Here is a 19773-nt window from a genome sequence, read left to right as displayed (position 1 = left end):
TTGACTAGACGAACCTTTGTTGGCAAAGTAATGTCCCTGCTTTTGAATATGTTATCTAGGTTGGTCGTAACTTTCCTTCCAAGGAGTAAGCGTCTTTTAATTTCATGACTACAGTCACCATCTGCAGTGATTTTGGAGCCCAAAAAAACAAAGTCTGACACTGTTTCCACTGTTTCCCCATCTATTTCCCATGAAGTGATGGGACTGGATGCCATGATCTTCATTTTCTGAATGTTGAGCTTTAAGCCAACCTTTTCACTCTCCACCTTCACTTTCTGCCATAAGGGTGGTGTCATCTGCATATCTGAGGTTATCAGTATTTCTCCCGGCAATCTTGATTCCAGCTTGTGCTTCTTCCAGTCCAGCGTTTCTCATGATGTACTCTGCATATAAGTTAAATAAGCAGGGTGACAATATACAGTCTTGATGTACTCCTCTTCCTATTTGGAACCAGTCTGTTGTTCCATGTCCAGTTCTAACTGTTGCTTCCTGACCTGCATACAAATTTCTCAAGAGGCAGATTAGGTGGTCTGGTATTCCCATCTCTTTCAGAATTTTCCACAGTTGATTGTGATCCACACGGTCAAAGGCTTTGGCATAGTCAATAAAGCAGAAATAGATATTTTTCTGGAACTCTCTTGTTTTTTCCATGATCCAGCAGATGTTGGCAATGTGATCTCTGGTTCCTCTGCCTTTTCTAAAACCAGCTTGAACATCAGGAAGTTCACGGTTCACATATTGCTGAAGCCTGGCTTGGAGAATTTTGAGCATTACTTTACTAGCGTGTGAGATGAGTGCAATCATGCGGTAGTTTGAGCATTCTTTGGCATTGCCTTTCTTTGGGATGGAATGAAAACTGACCTTTTCCAGTCCTGTGGCCACTGCTGAGTTTCCCAAGTTTGCTGGCATATTGAGTGCAGTACTTTCACAGCATCATCTTTCAGGATTTGAAATAGCTCAACTGGAATTTCATCACCTCCACTACCTTTGTTCGTAGTGATGCTTTCTAAGGCCCACTTGACTTCACATTCCAGGATGTCTGGCTCTAGGTGAGTGATCACACCATCGTGATTATCTGGGTCGTGAAGATCTTTTTTGTACAGTTCTTCTGTGTATTCTTGCCATCTCTTCTTAATATCTTCTGCTTCTGTTAGGTCCATACCATTTCTGTCCTTTATCGAGCCCATCTTTGCATGAAATGTTCCCTTGGTAGCTCTAATTTTCTTGAAGAGATCTCTAGTCTTTCCCATTCTGTTGTTTTCCTCTATATCTTTGCATTGATCACTGAAGAAGGCTTTCTTATCTCTTCTTGCTATTCTTTGGAACTCTGCATTCAGATGCTTATATCTTTCCTTTTCTCTTTTGTTTTTCGCTTCTCTTCTTTTCACAGCTATTTGTAAGGCCTCCCCAGACAGCCATAGTTAAAAATAATAATAATTAACACCGTCATGGTGACTTTGGCCTTACTGGCAGTTACAAGTACAACCAGTACACGTAACTTCATTCTAACAAACCTAAGTCCTTAAAATATAACAAAGAATATAAAGTTTACATTTCAGTAAGTCAACACTGTGTTAATTAGGAAAATTAACAAAAGCTACAATGTTAATGGTTTCTCTTAAACCACCAGGTAACTAGTACCCCACTGATACATAAACACAAGGTTAATTTACAGTATGTCAAATCTCAAACAATAGTAAGGCTCCTTTTTAAAATCTGAATCCCAGTCATTTCAGGAGAAATTCTATCTATTTACATACTAGGGCTTTATCTGTAATTTCACCAACTTCCTCTGTACTCTTCAGTTTTCAGACAGTAACAAAAAAGACAGGAGGAGTAATAAATACAATAACAGATGGACACACAGATTGATCTTGAGCCACTGCAGAACCCATCTGAGCATGCTTCTTATACACAGTTTCAGACACATCACTGGTCAATTATGCACCGCAAATTACAGTCCTTATAAACAAAACTAATTTAACAACCTAGGACTAGTTACAGGAGGTCTACTACACACTCAGAAATGTGCAAAGATGTATCTATGAGATAAAACATTGTCCTTCTGCTCAGGACACCTGCAATGTAACTAGATAAAAGATGACTACGGCTTTTCTTAAATGCACACAGAAGTGGGGAGATTATTTTAAGAGTGCACGTCAAGCCAGCATTTAAAATACAGTAAAACAACTGTATGTTGCAAAAGCTATGAACATGTTACTTCACTCAGAATTTGGTTTTTATCATCTTATCCATCCTCTGTTCACACTGAACAGATTAGTCCCAATTAACAATATCCGCAGGAAGCAAACAATATCCATGGGGGTCTCCAGGCAAGAATACTGGAGTGGATTGCCATTTCCTTCTCCAGGGGATCCTCCTGACCCAGGGATTGAGCCTGGGTTTCCCACATTGTGGGTAGATTTCTTTACCGTCTGAGCTACCAGGGAAGCCCGGATAGGAACCAAAAGTCACGACCAAACCCAGCCCAACTAAAGGCCATCTTTTTAACCAAACACTATCTTTTCTGTGTGACAGAGAAAGAAAGAGTAGAAATTTTTAAAATAATCATTGAGTTCTGATATAAAAGTTGAAAAGCAGGCAGAAGCAAATGAATGAAATATTCCAGGGCAAAACCAACTCAGAGCTATTACAAAGAAGTTATTCACAAATTTTATTTATTAATAGTGTGAAGTCATCCAATCAGATTACTTTTCTCACAATTACTATAATGAATAACAGGAAAATAGGGTGGGGATTTTGTGAGTTGCGTTTTCATCGCTTAGGCAGGGAGAACAAGCACACAGAAGTTTAGCAAAGGACAACCTAGGAAGGAATGCCAAAGACAGCAGCAGCTTGAGAAAGGACTGCTTACCCAACTATGAGAGATGAATGAGTGTACAGGCCAACTTTGTCTATTTCACAATTTTGCCAGGGTCAGCCTTGTCCAACTGAGAAAAGAAAATAGCTAACACGTAAGCATTTACTATATGCCAGATAATGTTCTAAGTACTGAATATATTATTAACTAATCTAATCCTCAGAACTCTATATTAATAGTGGTACCTGTTTCATAATCTCCAATTTTAAAGACTGGAAACAGGAAAAGAAAAGTTGAATAACTTTCCTGAAGTGACAAAACTGCTGTGTGGCAAAGCCAGGATTTGAACTTGGGCATTCTGGCTCCAAAGTCTGTACTAAACAGACAAGGTAATAAAAATACGTTTATACTGCAGCCCATAGTCACTTATTCCCATTATCCAGAATTTGGACAACTAATAAACAGTACTGAGTGACTCACTAAACAGTCTTTCCTAGATAACTAATAACAATCTCTAAACAAGCAAACTAAACTTGAAAACACACACTTGGTCAAATTTTATTAGCTTTTTAAGTTACACAGACTCTTCCCAAAGCTTATCTAGATTGAGAACTACTGCAAAATGGCTAAAAAGTTAAGTAAGAAGGACCTAAAAAGTTATTTCTAAAAACATGATAACACTAAGTTTTCCATGTAAAATTGAATGGGGAAAAGAAAAAAAACAACCTCATATATACATCACGGCTTTTGACTATAAAATGCTTTTTAAGTATTTTTTATTCTGGAGGCAATCCCTGGAGACGAAAATATAAAAGTCAGCTTGACTTCTCTTAAACCAATACACTTATCCAAACTACTGAAGAAATGAAAGTATATTAATTAAAAGTACATCAACAGAAAACCTTCCATTTTCATTGAGACAACTGAAAAAGGGCAAAGTCTCCCCAAATGACAGGCATGTGTGAATTTCACTACTTATCCATGGCCTTGTATTAGAGCAAAGACTGTGAGACAGTAAATAAATCATTTTTATTGCTAAGAGCCTCAGTTTTCTCATCTGTGAAAAAATGAGTTAAGATGATCTCCAAGGACTCCCTTGGTGGCACAGTGGATAAGAATCTGCCTGCCAACGCAAGGGACATGGGTTCAACCCCTAATCCAGGAAAATTCCACATGCCATGGAGCAACTAAGCCCATACGCCTCAACTACTGAGTCCAGGTTCTAGAGCCCATGAGTCACAGCCAATGGGCCCCTGTGCCACAAATACTGAAGCCCTCACGCCTTAGAGCCCATGCACCACAATCAGAGAGTAGCCCTTGCTGTCTGCAACGAGAGAAAGCCCCCATGCAGCAGTGAAAACCCAGCACAGCCAAAAACAAATAAATATAGCAGAGTTTGTAAAAACCCTAACTCGCAGAGTCTCACACTCTTCTATGTAAAGACTCACTTTGCTAAGTCACCTCAGTCGTGTCCGACTCTGTGCGACCCCACAGACGGCAGGCCACTAGGTTCCTCTGTCCCTGGGATTCTCCAGGCAAGAATACTGGAGTGGGTTGCCATTTCCTTCTCCAATGCATGAAAGTGAAAAGTGAAAATGAACTCGCTCAGTCGTCCCCGACTCTTAGCAACACCAAGGACTGCAGCCTACCAGGCTCCTCCGTCCATGGGATTTCCCAGGCAAGAGTACTGGAGTGGGGTGCCATTGCCTTCTCCAAAGACTCACTTTAGGGGGGGGCAGATAAATTGGGAGCCTGGGATAGACATACGCACGCTACTATATATAAAATAGATAGCTACTAAGGACCCACTACTGTACAGCACAGGGAACTCTACTCAATGCTCTTTAATGGTATACTGTGTGCTCAGTCGTGTACAACTCTGTGACTCCATGGGCTGTAGCTCACCAGGGTGCTCTGTCCATGGGATTCTCCAGGGAAGAATACTGGTGTGGGTTGCCATTTACTTCTCCAGGAGATCTTCCCAACCCAGGGATCAAGTCTTTAAAAAGATTCACTTTATTCATTTTGCAAATATACACTTTTTAACTTTTCCCTGCTCCATCTGTGACAAACTCCAACAGTCAAGCCCAAATTTTAAAATATGCACTTAATATTAAGTTAATGATCACTTAATATACCTAAACAGTATCAAAATCCTATTTCTAAAACAAAGTTATATCAATAAATTCATATATAATACCACCAATGAATTATTTGTGCCAAATAATGCATCAAACCTGAATGCAACTGAGTTTTGAGATGTAACTAGCAGTTTATAGGATCGTAGGAGATAGAGACTCAAACTGATTCCATGGAGATCCAATCAGTAAATTCCTATGGGTTTGTGTATATTAAAACTTGTACTTAGTTGCTCAGTCATGTCTGACTCTTCACAACCCCATGGACTGCAGCGTGCCAGGCTCCTCTGTCCTAGGGATTCTCCAGGCAAGAATACTGGAGTGGGTTGCCATGCCTTCCTCCAGGGGATCTTCCCAACTCAGGGATTGAACCCAAGTCTCCCGCATTGCAGGCGAATTCTTTACCATCTGCGCCACCAAAGGAGCCCATATTAAAACTTAAATATGTGCTAAAAATTAAACATGGAACTGATATTAAGAAGTTATTAAAATTTTAAGGTGTGATTAACAGTATGGTATCTATGTTTCTAAAAGAGTACTTCTCTCTTAAGAGACACATGCTGAGTTATTTACAGTATTATGTCTTGAATTTGCTTTAAATCCACTGGGGAGAAGCAAGAAGAATATAAATGAAACAAGACTGGACATGTGTTGCTAACTGGGTGATGGATTTACATGAGAATTCATTCTCCCAGTCTCTCTGTATGTCTATTTGTTTGAAATTTTTCACAATGAAAAGTTTTAAAATCTATCAAGAAGGTAACAAATGCTATTGCAGACTAAGAATCAAGCCTTTAATTCTAAGACTAGATTGTTAAGACGAGAAAAGGATCAAGAGGCAGTATGTTGTGTATTGTTAAGACTGTTACTCAAAACTTGGTCCAGGGTCCTGTGATACTCTACAAACTGTTTACTAGTCTACAGAGAAAATGAGTAATTTTACTAGCAATTTTAAAGAATTTTATGATTGCTGAAAATAGTAGTAAAACATCTGAGCATGTGTTTGAGATGCAATGCTAAAACATTTGAAAAACTTCTCTTCTTTTTACAACTCACAGGTATGGTTCATTAGAGAGAGAAAACATATCACAATATGAACCAGCTTCTCTCACACTAAACTTGCAGATGAGTATCACACTTCAGAAAACCAAGACAGACTTAAATTGGAGTGACAAAAATCCATCTTTTCAACATTTCTTAGGAACCCAGGCAAAAACTCTCAACAAAATAGAAACAAATCAAATCCAACAATGTATAAAAAGAATTCTACATCAGAACTAAATGGGGTTTATTCCAGATATGCAAGCTTAGTTCAATGTTCAAAAATCAATACACATAACACATTCTATCAACAGGCTAAAGGAAAAAAAAAAATCACATGACCACATACATACATGAAGAAAAAGTATTTGACAAAATCCAACATGATTTAAAAAAAAAAAAACAGCAGATTTCAGGGGAATCTTCTCAATGCAATAAAGAGCATGTACAATAAATCTGCACATCAACTTTACACTTGATGGTGAAAAACTAGACACTTTTCAGCTAATACCCATATTAGGGCAAGGTCATCCCCTCTCACCACTCCGTTTCAATGTCAAACTGGAAATTCCTGCGAGTACTGTAAAATAAGAAAAGAAAAGAAAAAGGATACAGATTGGGAAATAAGAAATAAAACTGTTCATATTCACAGATGACAGGATTGTCTACGAAGAAAATCCAAAAAAGAATCAACAAAACTACAGCTACTACAGGACTATAACAGGATTGCAGGATAAAGGTTAAGTAAGTCAACTGCTTTCCTATGTACCAGCAATAAACAAATGGAATTTGAAATTTAAAACACATCACCATTTATATTAGCACCCCCAAAAATGGATTAAAGTCAGAGAACTTAGTATTCTGACTTCTTGACTTACTATACAGTTACAGTGGGCTTCCCTGGTGTTTCAGATGGTAAAGAATCCGTCTGCAATGCAAGAGACCTGGGTTTGATGTCTGGATTGGGAAGATCCCCTGGAGAAGGGAATAGCAACCCACCCCATTATTCTTGCCTAGATAATTCCATGGACAGAGGAGCCTGGCAGGCTGCAGTCCATGGGGTCACAAAGAGTCGGACAGGACCGAGCGACTTTCACTTTCATACAGTTACAGTAATCAAAACACTGGTACCGGTGAAAGAACAGGTCAATGAAATGGAACAGAGCCCAGAAATTGATCCACACATACAGAGTCAACTGATATTTGACTTGAATAAGGAAAGGCAATACAATGGAGAAAAAATCCTTTCAAAAAATTGTGCTGAAACCACTGGACAACCACATGCAAAAACAAAAATGGCTCACAGACCTTACACCCCTCACAAAAATTTCCTCAAAATGGATCACAGACCAAACGTTAAATTGTTGTTGTTGTTCAGTTGCTCGGTCGTGTCTGACTCTTTGCAACCCCATGAACCATGCAGCATGCCAGGCTTCCCTGTCGTTCAGTATCTCCTGGAGTTTGCTCAAACTCATGTCCTCTGAGACAGTGATGCCATTCCACCATCTCATCCTCTGTTGTCCCCTTCTCCTCCTGCCTTCAATCTTTCCCAGCATCAGGGTCTTTTCCAATGAGTCAGCTCCTCCTATCAGAGGGCCAAAGTACTGGTGCTTCAGCACCAGTGCATCCCATGAATATTCAGGGTTGACTTCCTTTAGGATGGACTGGTTTGATCTCCTTGATGTACAAAAGGGACTTTGAAGGGTCTTCTTCAACACCACAGTTAGAAAGCATCAATTCTTCGGGGCTAAGCCTTCTTTATAGTCCAACTCTCACAACCATACATGACTACTGGAAAAACCATAGCTTTGACTATATAGACCTTTTGTCGGCAAAGTGATGTCTCTGCTTTTTAATATACCGCTTAGGTTTGTCATAGCTATTCTTTCAAGGAGCAAGGGTCTTTTAATTTCGAGGCTGCAGTCACCATCTGCAGTGATTTTGGAGCCCAAGAAAATGAAATCTGACACTTTCCACATTATCCCCATCTATTTGCCATGAAGTGACAGGACCAGATGCCATGATCTTAGTTTTTTGAATGTTGAGTTTTAAGCCAGCTTTTTCACTCTCCTTTCACCTTCATCATGAGGCTCGTAGATCCTCTTCACTAAATGCAGAGCTATAAAATTCCCAGAAGATAATATGAAAGGAAATCTAGATAAACTTGACTATGCCAATGACTTTTCAGATAAAACCCAAAGACACAATTCATGAAAGATATACTTGATAAACTGGATTTATTAACATTGAAAATTTCTGTTCTACAGAAGACATGGTCAAGAAAATGACAAGATAAGCCAAAAAATAGGAAAAAAATATCTGATAAAGACTGTTATCTAAACTATAAAGAGCTCTTGAAACGCAATAATAATAAAACACTCTAATTAAAACAAGGGAAAAGACCTGAACAGACACTTCATCAAAGAAGATATACAGATGACAAACAAGCATAAGAAAAAATATTCAACATTATACCTCATCAGTATGGGGTCGCACAGAGTCGGACACAACAAGCGACTTAGCAGCAGCAGAGAACTGCAAATTAAGACTGCAATGAGATATGACCACACAGCTCTTAGAATGACCAAAATCCAGAACACTAATAACAAATGCTAAAAAGGATACAGATCAACAAGAACTCTCATCCATTGCTGACTGGAATGCAAAGTGATACAACCAAGGTGGGAAGAGTCTGGCAATTTCTTCCCTTGTAACTCAGTCGGTAAAGAATCCACCTCCATTGCAGGAGATGGGGGTTCAATCCCTGGGTTGGGAAGATCCCCTGGAGAAGGAAATGTCAACCCACTCCAGTATTTTTGCCTGGAAAACCCCATGGACAGATGAGGCTGGTGGGCTACAGTCCATGGGGCCCCAAGGGTCAGACACAACTTAGCGACTAAACCACCACCAGTGTTTCCTCGTTGTTTAGTCACTAAGTTGTGTCTGACTCTTTGTGACCCAATAGATTGCTCTGTCTATGGGATTTCCCAGGGAAGAATACTGGAGTGGGTTGCCATATCCTTCTCCAGAGGACCTTCCCGACTCAGGGAGTGAACCCACATTTTCTGCATTGGCACACGGGTTATTTGCCACTGAGCCACCAGGGAAACCCCTATTCTTGCCACGTTGTTGTTATTCAGTTGCTAAGTCACATGTCCAACTTTTTGCAACCCCATGGACTACAGCAAGCCATGCTCCCCTGTCCTTCACTATCTCCCAGAGTTTGCTCAAACTCATGTCCACTGAGGTGATGATGCCATCTTATCATCTCGTCCTTTGTCACCCCCTTCTTCTTCTGCCCTCAGTCTTTCCCAGCATCAGGGTCTTTTTCCATTGAGCGGGCTCTCTTACCATATGACCAAGCAATTGTGCATCTTGGAATTTACTCCAAGGAGTTGAAATTATAGGTCCATACAAAACCCTGCACATGGATGTTTATAGCAGCTTTATTCATAACTGCCAAAACTTGCAATCAACCAAAGTGAAGAAGGTGAATGGATAAACTGTAGTACATCCAGACAAGAAAACAGTACTAAAGAAAAATGAACTAACAAGCCATGAAAAGACACAGAGGAACCGTAAAGGCATATTACTAAGTGAAAGAAGCCAGTCTGAAATGGCTATAATGGTTTGATTCCAAGTACATAACATTCTGAAAAAGGCAAAACTATGGAGATTAAAAAAAAAAGATCAGGGGTTGGTGAGAGGGAGGGATGAACAGACAGAACACAGAGGATTTTTAGGGCAATGAAACTATTCTGTATGACATTATAATGGTGGATACATGTCATTATACATTTGTCAAAACCCATAAAATGTATACACCAAAAATGAACCTTAATGTAAGCTATGTACTCTGGTAAATATGCATCATAGTAGACTCATCAACATAACAAATGCACCACTCAGGTGCAGGATGCTGACAGTAAAAGAGGTTATGCATGTGTAGCGTGAGGAGTATAAAAACTTTATTTTCTGCTAAATTCTGTAGTGAACCTAAACTGCTCTAAAAAATAAACACTTTTAAAAATCTACTTAACAATGTTTTTAGTCACTAATATCCAGGAAATATTTTCTTAAAAAAAAAAAAAAGTCCTCAGAACGACAGGAAGTCTTTAAAACTACGTAACTTTTGGTGTGAACTTATTAGTAAAACTGCTCTAAAAAATAAAATCTGGGTTCCCCTGGTGGTCCTGTGGTTAAAGAGTCCACCTTGCAATGCAGGAGACACAGGTGCGATCCCGAGTCTGGGAAGAGCGCACATGCCTCAGAGCAACTAAGCCCATGCGCCACCACTCTGAGTCCACTAGCCCTAAAGACCCATCCACAGCAAGGGAAGCAGCACAATGAGACGCCGGCACACCGCAACCCAAAAGCAGCCCTCACAGAGCACCCAAGACCCAGCGCAGCCAAAGATAAATGAATAAACAGAAGTGCCAAAAAAAATAAATGAAAAATGAAATCTGAAATATGTTCACACCCAACATTTTAAATTTTAAAAAGACACTGAAATTAACATGAAGGGCTCCCACTAGCTAAATGTGAATCAACTCAAGCACCCACATAAAAATAGGAAAAGATTTTTGAAGTACGGACTAAAAGAAAACTCCGTTAGGTCTCCAAACTAACAAATAAATAATGGAGAAGAAAAGTTCTTCCTTACAACAGAAATCAAAGAAATACAAAAGAACTAACTGGATTAAAAATTCACCATTTGGCAATCTTCCCACTAGAATTAAAAAAAATGGGTCACGAGTGAACATTAAAACTAGTAGATGAAAATTTGAGTATTAACAGTATATTTAAATAGTCTCTAAGTATTTCCCCAAAATCATAACTGGTTATGTCACCAAGCCAGCAGACACCTTAACTAAATAATCAAAGTTAACCACACCAGGAAAAATATCATTTGCCTTTTGTTATATTGTTCTAAGAACAAAACTGTGTGGTATTCTTGCCAAAAAGTACATCCTCTGACTACAATCATGAGAAAACATCAGAAATGCCGTATTAAGCGACTTTCTACAAAATTGCATGAGTGTGCTAAGTCACTTCAGTCATGTCCAATTCTTTGTGACCCTATGGACTATAGTCCGTCAAGCTCCTCTGTCCACAGGATTCTCCAGGCAAGGACACTGGAGTGGATTACCGTGCCCTTCTCCAGGGTATCTTCCTGACCCAGGGATCAAATATCCGCAGCTCTTATGTCTCCTGCATTGGCAGGTGGGTTCTTTACCACTAGTGCCACTTGGGAAGCCCTACTACAAAATTACTAATCCTATATTCTTCAAAAACTTATCATGAAAAACAAGGACTTTATTGTTCCAATTAAAGGAGCTTATAAAAAACAAACACATGATCTCAGATTTTCTTTTGTGTTTATAAAGAACATTAAAAGAACTGGCAAAATTTAAGTAAGATTTATAGAATCTTATTCTTAAGAATTAATCACATTGTTAATTTCCTGACTTTGATACCTCTATTGTGGTTACATAGGAGAAAGCCCCCTCCCTTTTTTTTTTAATAAAATACACACTGAAGTATTTAGAGATTAAAGGATATCAAGACTGCAATTTACTTTCAGACAGTTCTGGTGGGAAAACATATTTGTATTTATATATATCCATGCGCGTGCGTGCTCAGTCGTGTCCTACTCTTTGTGACCCCGTGGACTGTAGCCCACCAGGCTCCTCTGTCCATGGGATTTTCCAGGCAAGAATACTGGAGTGGGTTACCATTTTCTCCTCCAGGGGGTCTTCCTGATCCAGGAGCAAACCTGCATCTCTTGTCTCCTGCACTGGCAAGCGGGGTCTTCACCACCGTGCCACCTGGGAGTCCACGTAACAGGCACACCACAGTCCTTCTGTATGAGAGCAAATGTGGCCTCCTACATTCCAAATATTTCTCAAGAACTGTAGGTTCTTTCTACCGCTACCACCAAGTCTTAGTTCATTACTTCTCTCAAATATTTTATTATTTTAACTTGTCTTCCTACTTTAATACTTCACATCTCCATCAAAGTACTCGGTTCAAAAAAGAAAAATCTGGTGTTGTTATTCAGCAACTTTAAAAATGTCAACACCCCACTAAAGTTAAAAGTCTTAAAAAGAACATAAAAGATCCTTACAAACACAAACACATGTGTGCGTAAAGAATATTCTACAGTATTTTCCTTCAGTGATTTACTGCCTTTCACCAAAGCATTATTAAGGGAAAATGTACTGTACTTTACTTTGGGAAGATGAGTTTCATCTCTCGATATTTCATATAGAGAAGAATGCACTGCATTTCTTAGATGTGCGTTCATGTCCCTCTCCACCTGTTACTGACTCGGGGATTTTGCCAAATCCTTGAGATCCAAGGCTCTTCACCTGAAAAAATTATGATGCCTTATCTGTCTTTCAGTTCAGTTCAGTCGCTCAGCCGTGTCTGACTCTTTTCGACCCCATGAATTGCAGCACGCCAGGCCTCCCTGTCCATCATCAACTCCCGGAGTTCATCCAGACTCACGTCCATCGAGTCAGTGATGCCATCCAGCCATCTCATCCTCTGCCGTCCCCTTCTCCTCCTGCCCCCAATCCCTTCCAGCATCAGAGTCTTTTCCAATGAGTCAACTCTTCACACGAGGTGGCCAAAGTACTGGAGTTTCAGCTTTAGCATCATTCCTTCCAAAGAACACCCAGGGCTGATCTCCTTTAGAATGGACTGGTTGGATCTCCTTGCAGTTCAAGGGACTCTCAAAAGTCTTCTCCAACACCACAGTTCAAAAGCATCAATTCTTCCGCTCTCAGCCTTCTTCACAGTCCAACTCTCACATCCGTACATGACCACAGGAAAAACCATAGCCTTGACTAGACAAACCTTTGTCGGCAAAGTAATGTCTCTGCTTTTCAATATGCTATCTAGATTGGTCATAACTTTCCTTCCAAGGAGTAAGCGTCTTTTAATTTCATGGCTGCAGTCACCATCCGCAGTGATTTTGGAGCCCCCCAAAATAAAGTCTGACACTGTTTCCCCATCTATTTCCCATGAAGTGATGGGACCAGATGCCATAATCTTCATTTTCTGAATGTTGTGCTTTAAGCCAACTTTTTCACTCTCCACCTTCACTTTCATCAAGAGGCTCTTTAGTTCCTCTTCACTTTCTGCCATAAGGGTGGTGTCATCTGCATATCTGAGGTTATTGATATTTCTCCCGGAAATCTTGATTCCAGCTTGTGCTTCATCCAGCCCAGCGTTTCTCATGATGTACTCTGCATATAAGTTAAATAAGCAGGGTGACAATATACAGCCTTGATGTACTCCTTTTCCTATTTGGAACCAGTCTGTTGTTCCATGTCCAGTTCTAACTGTTGCTTGGGGGCTAGTACCAATAATCTCAAGATCTACATCCTATAAATAATATGAACAAATGTCAGTTTGAAATAACACACCTTCGATTTCATATGAAGCTTCAGATCACAGAACATTTGTATTATTTCACTTCATCTTTAGAACCCTTGGGTACTTTCCAAACCCTCGGGTACAGAATCCCTCTGAGGTACAAGTATCTTCATTTTAATGACAATAAATCTGTGGCTTCAGGAAAGGTAATATGAACTTGCCTACGGTTCAGGAACTTGCCCAAACTTCAGGAAGTAAAGCCCAAATTCTGACTTCTATTTTTCCCAACTAATACACCACAGCCTTCCAGAGTTACAAAAACATTTTCCCAGAATGAAATGTGGCTATTAGACTATAAGATGGACTGACTGTATAGTCAGTGTGTCTGGCTACCACGAGGCATTGGCACTACCTCCAAAACAAGTCCCCAAATCTGAGTTTTTCTCCAGATTACTCTATCATGCCCCTCCTCCAAGCCACCACCAACTCTCACATGGAGTACTACATAACCTCCCCACTAATCGTTGCTTCTAGTCTAGCCACCATCCTTGCATAGAAGCCAGATGCATCTCTTAGAAGCCTAAACCAAGCTCCACACAGGTCTTAAACCCTACTCACTCAGAATAAAATTAAAATTTCCCCAGTCTTTCTTGCAAATCTTTACATAAAAGCGGATTTCATTCTGTTCCTTTTACAAGCAAGCTCAGGCTCGCCGTGAGAGTTTTCCAGGAGCAATCTCCTCTGCCTAGAATTCTCTCCCCCTAGATTTTCACACGGCCAGCTCTTGTCATCAAAAACTAGATTTAAATATTACCTCCTCAAAAATCTCCCCTCACCACATTGATGTCATTCTCCACCACATTATCCTACTTTCATTACATTGCTGGCAGAGCGCTTATCACCACCTGGGTTTCGTTTGGGTATTTGGTTGTTTGCTTCTGTTTTTTCCTTGTTTGCTCTCTCTATATACTAGAATGTAAATACAGATTTTAAACTTAATACAACAAATAGCCTCATCATATCCCCTCCCCACACAGAGGCAACCCTTCCTTCTTCCTACCTGTAAAGACGATCCACACTGGAGAGGATCATTTCTCCTTTCTCTTTTCTAGCTCCTCGACAATACTAGCTCTAAGGGAAAATGAGGAGTAGGGACTGGAGAAGAGTAAGGCACTCACATCCAGGTGTTAGGATCGACACTCCAACCTCAACCACATGCTTAAGCCACACTATACCCTCTGCTGGCCCTTATATGTGACATGTAATTGTCACGTCTCCACCCCTTCACTATATATGGTTGCTTCTGCAAACAATGTTCTCCCATCCCGCTTGTGTGTGTGTGTACAGATGTGTATATATATATACATACACACACACACACCTAGAAACCTTCAAAGCCTAGCTTAACTGTTTCCACTCCTGTACAACCCTTCTTGATCCAACCATAATTTTGTGCTAAATTAGTCATTTCTTTACCACTTCACAGTACTTTGTTTAGTGGATTAAGGTTTGTTTCGAATGATCAACTGTAAAAAAAAAAAAAAAAAAAAAAAAAACCTCATTTTTATGTCTCTATAAACAGAGCTTGCTATAAAACAGCCGCTCACTGATCATTTAGTCAACAAAAAGCAATTCACTATTCTACTGATATCAAAGGATAGTATTTCAAACAAAGATTAGTCAAAAGTTCTGCAAATTGTTATCATTCCCACATTTAAAAACAAACTTTAGCATCATTAAATACCAAAAAATGAAGTTAATTACCCACCCCAATCAGAAAAGGATTTAGAAGTGACTTGTTAAAAGTTACAGAAATGTCTTGCCCTCAGAATTCCAATCACAAGGATACTGCTGCAACCCAGTAGAACTCCATTTCTCCATCTGCAACGTCAGGATAATTTCTTCAGACACCCAGGGAATGCTGTCTTGCAATAATCAATTTTAGTTGAGAATAATTATGTTACTAAAGCTAACTGAATTTCAGCAAATGATGCTGGGACTACTAGGCAGCCATCTGCAAAAAGAGTAAAGTTGGATCTCTATCTCATACTACATACAAAACTCAAAATTATCAAAGAGCTAAATGTAAGAGCAAAAACTGTAAAATCTGTAGAAGAAATGCAAATCTTCTTGACCTTGGATTAGACAATGGCATAAGAGATAACACCAAAAGCATAAAAGACAAAAGAAAATAGATAAACTGGACATCAAAATTAAAATCTTTGTACTTCAAAGAACGCAGAGAAAAGTAAAGAGATAACCTATGGAATACGAGAAAGTATTTGCAAACCACTTGCAAATCATCTGACTTCTACCCAGAATATATAAAGAACTCTCACAATCCAACAATAAAAAGACAAATAATCCAATTGAAAAATGGGCAAAGGACTGTAATAAACATTTCTCTAAAGCTACACGAATGACCAATAAGCACGTGAAAACATACTCAATACCATCAGCCATTAGAGAAATGCAAGTAAAAACTAGGAGACACCACTTTACTCAGATGGCTATAATAAAAAAGACAACAAGTGTTAATGAGCATGTAGAGAAATGGAATCCTCATAATACACTGCTGGAAGAGAACAGTCACAAAATCCCTCAAAGGTTAAGCACTGAGACACCATATAACCCAGCAATTCCAATCCTAGGTATATACCCAAGAAAAATGAAAACTTACGTCCCCACAAAAGCTTGTACACAATGTTCATAGCAGCATATTTCATAAAAGCCAAAACACAGAAAAAAACTAAATGTCCCTCAAAGAACAGAAAAATATGAACAAAATGTGATATACACCCATATACGGAATATTCATTATGCAGCCATAAAAAGAATGAAGTACTAATATATGCTACAACATGGATAAACATTAAAACATCAAGCTAAGTGAACAAAGCCAGACGCAGAAAGTCATACCCAGAAAGTTCCAAAAAGCAAAACTTGAAATTTACACACACTGACAACTACTTACATAGCATTGTATTAAGCTTTATAAGTAATCTAGAGATGACTTAAAGTGTATAGAAGGATGTGCATAAACCTATGGATCTAAGCAAACCTTAAATATTTGGTTATTTCATATAAAGGAACTGGGTACCCCTGGATTTTGAAATCCGAGGGGGATCCTGGAACAAATCCCCCATGGATACTGAGGGACGACCATATTGTATGATTCCTTCATGGCAAATAAATGGGCAGAAAATGGAAAACAGTAACAGACTTTTATTTTCTCGGGCTCTAAAATCACTGCAGATAGTGACTTCAGCCACCAAAGTAGAAGACCCTTGCTCCTTGGAAGAAAAGCCATGACAAACCTAGACAACGTATTAAAAATCAGAGACATCACTTTGCAGACAAAGGTCCGTATAGTCAAAGCTATGATTTTTCCAGTAGTCATTTATGATGTGAAAGTTGGCCCATAAAACGGCTGAGCACCAAAGATTGATGCTTTCAAACTGTGGTGCTGGAGAAGACTCTTGAGAGGACATCAAGGAGATCAAATGAGTCAATCCTAAAGGAAATCAACCCTGAATATTCACTGGAAGGAAGGACTGATGCTGATATTCCAATACTTCGGCCACCTGATACAACCGACTGGTTGCGAAAGACTGATGCTGGGAAAGACTGAGGGTAAGAAGAGAAGGGGACAAGAGTGGATGAGATGGTCAGATGGCATCATCGACTCAATGCACATGAGTTTGAGCAAACTCTTTGACAAGGAAACCTGGCATGCTGCAGTCCATGGGGTTCCAAAGAGTCGGACATGACTGAGTGACTGAACAACAACCAATTTACATAGAACAGGCAAATCCACATAGAAAGTAGATTTCCAGTTGCCAGGAACTGGGGCAAAGGGAGATGACTGCAAATAAGTACAGGGTCTCTTTGGAGGGTGAGAGATGTTCTGAATAGTGGTGATGGTTATATAACTTTGTGAATACACTAAAAACTAATGAAATGAATACTTTAAAAGGGTGAATTTTACATTATATGAACTAAACTTAGTTATATGAACTAAGTTTATTTAAGCTGTTTAATATTTTTAAATTTGGACCATTGTTGACATCTTTATTGAATTTGTTACAACACTGCCTGTTTTATGTTTTCGTTTTTTTGCCACTAGGCATGTAGGATCTTAGCTCCCTGACTAGGGATCGATCCTGGACCCCACGCACTGGAAAGCTAAGTCTTAACCTCTGGCCCACCAGGGAATACCCTAAGCTGATATTCCTTAAAATTAAGAAACACCTGGAGATGTGCAACTGATTTTCAACAATGCTTTTATCCATTTGAATAGTTTTTACTTATGTAAATTCAATCCACATAAAAATCTGACTTGCCAAACAATACAAAATAAAAAACCAAAATTCCGTTGTGTTGCTTGAGAGGGAGTGGGGCAGTCTGCCCTCAATAAATTAACTATAAAAATAAAGGAAATCAGTGTTTGTTTTCATTACTAAAAAGTTCATTAGGCACCTGAAAAATTATTAATTTTATGTTCCATTTACCTAACCAACCTCCATTTTAAAATCCAAACTAATGACTCCTGTCAAACCAAAATACCAGACAGCAAAGAATGCTTACTGATCCTGATTTCTCAAGTGGTGAAATTACTGATGTAATTCTATGAAAGTCCCTTTTACAAATGCAAGTAGCCTAAGTAAAAATGTTTAGTGTTTCTGCAAAGTTAACAGACTAATGTTAGCTTCAATTATGCTAAAAAGGTTTCCGAAGCTTAAAAAAAGTTTTTATGTAAACTAGTTTCTAAAAACCAATCAATTTTAAGGGGGAAAAAGGTATTTTGATGAACTGGAGGAAGAGCACAAGTTTCCATATAGATGCAATGGATAAATCAAGATGATTTACTGCTAGGAGACTCTGTATCCACAAACCGTCAGGCCTCCCACTCACACATACAACACAACAGGAACATACACACCTATTTTCCAACTGCATCAGCAACCACCCGTGTACCGCATAATTACACGTATTATCCTTGGTAAACAAAACTACTATGGACCAGTTTGTTTGTGTTTTTCTTCCAACAGTTGACAGGCAGCAGTGAATCACATTCTCCTGAGCCTCACCTGCCTCATGACCAGTGACACATGCAGCCAACAACTGAGGTTAAAGATGCAAACAGATGACAGATGAACTTCCCCTCCCAGGATGCTAAATGCTACCTGTACACTTCCCTGGTGGCTCAGTGGTGAAGAATCTGCCTGCAGTGCAGCTGACACAGGTTCAATCCCTGGATCGGGAAGATCCTCTGGAGAAGGAAACAGCAATCCACTCCAGTATTCTTGCCTGGGAAATCTCATGGACAGAGGGTCCTGGGAGGCCACAGTCCCTGGGGTCACAAAAAGTCGGACACGACTTACAACTAAACATCAACAACAATACAAATATGAAACGACCAACCCTTAATGTCACTGGTGCCAAATTCAAACCCAAGTAACCGACCCAGACTCAAAGATGAAATAAACCACGGACCTGTAGTACTTACTTTTATTTGAATAACACAATGATCATTATCAAAATGTTAAGCATCCTCTATAGAAAGAATTATGCTGATAATGTTGCTTAGTCTCTACACCGTGTCCAACTTTGTGTGACCCCATGGATTGTAGCCTGCCACCAGGCTCCTCTGTCCATGGGATTCTCCAAGCAAGAATACTGACATGGGCTGCCATTTCCTTCTCCAGGGGATTGTCCCAACTCAGGGATCGAACCTGCATCTCCTGCTTGGCAGGCAGATTTTTAAAAAAAAAAAAAAACCACTGAGCCACTTAGATACAAACATACTGGCAAAAAAAATTTTTTAGAGATTGTCATAGTTTCCAATGGACTGCAGCACGCCAGATTTCCCTGGCATGCTGCAGTCCATGGGGTCGCAAAGAGTCAGATACGACTGAACCAACAGTTTCCAGTATTTTGTCTCATATATCAAAGTTCCAGCAACTCCAATACTTAGAGAAGTACAAACTTCATATTCTAGAACATCTCTAAAACCAAAAACACTTTGTCAGACCATGTATCCATATTTTCAGAGCGTAATATATGGTGCACAGATGTAGGGCTTAGGGTTCATACCCAGTCCTCAAAGATCTTAAAAATCTAGTTAGGAAGTAAAATAAAAAGATAAATCGAAATCCAGGCCAGCATACTGTGAGGAGGAGGAAAAAAAAAAAAGATGAGGAAAACAGTCTCACACTGCGGAGGTGAGAATAGACCTCTTGGGGTTGAAGTAGTCAAGAAGGCTTCTCAAGGCCAGAATAAAGGGAATATCTATGAACACAAGAAGAAGAGGGTTTCAAACAGAAAGAAAAGCACAAAGAAAGGCCAAGAGGGACTTCAAAGGAACAACAAACAAGTTAGTTTGGCTGG

The 19773-nt window shown here is 39.4% G+C and overlaps 1 protein-coding gene across 5 annotated transcripts in view; it reads right to left on the bottom strand.

The window, feature by feature from the left end:
• ZRANB1 (zinc finger RANBP2-type containing 1) overlaps window positions 1-19773 on the bottom strand; it is a 75230-nt gene that overhangs the window by 52867 nt on the left and 2590 nt on the right. The window contains exons 1-2 of one of the 5 annotated variants that reach the window (XM_086378393.1): window positions 4270-4391; window positions 2876-2951 (exon numbers count right to left, since the gene is read on the bottom strand). The exons of 3 other annotated variants lie outside the window; for them this stretch is intronic. The gene's annotated coding sequence lies outside the window, so the exon portion shown is untranslated. Of the gene's footprint in view, window positions 1-2875; window positions 2952-4269; window positions 4392-19773 lie in introns of those variants that run through there. One more of the 5 variants, XM_086378392.1, reaches the window with a different exon arrangement.

Source organism: Bos grunniens, chromosome 26, assembly GCF_055505025.1.
Source record: "Bos grunniens cultivar Pamir isolate PY7600 chromosome 26, Bosgru_T2T1.0, whole genome shotgun sequence".
Lineage (NCBI taxonomy): Eukaryota > Metazoa > Chordata > Mammalia > Artiodactyla > Bovidae > Bos > Bos grunniens.
The sequence above is the reverse complement of the archived record's forward strand: the minus strand, read 5'-3'. Positions and strand labels throughout refer to the sequence as shown.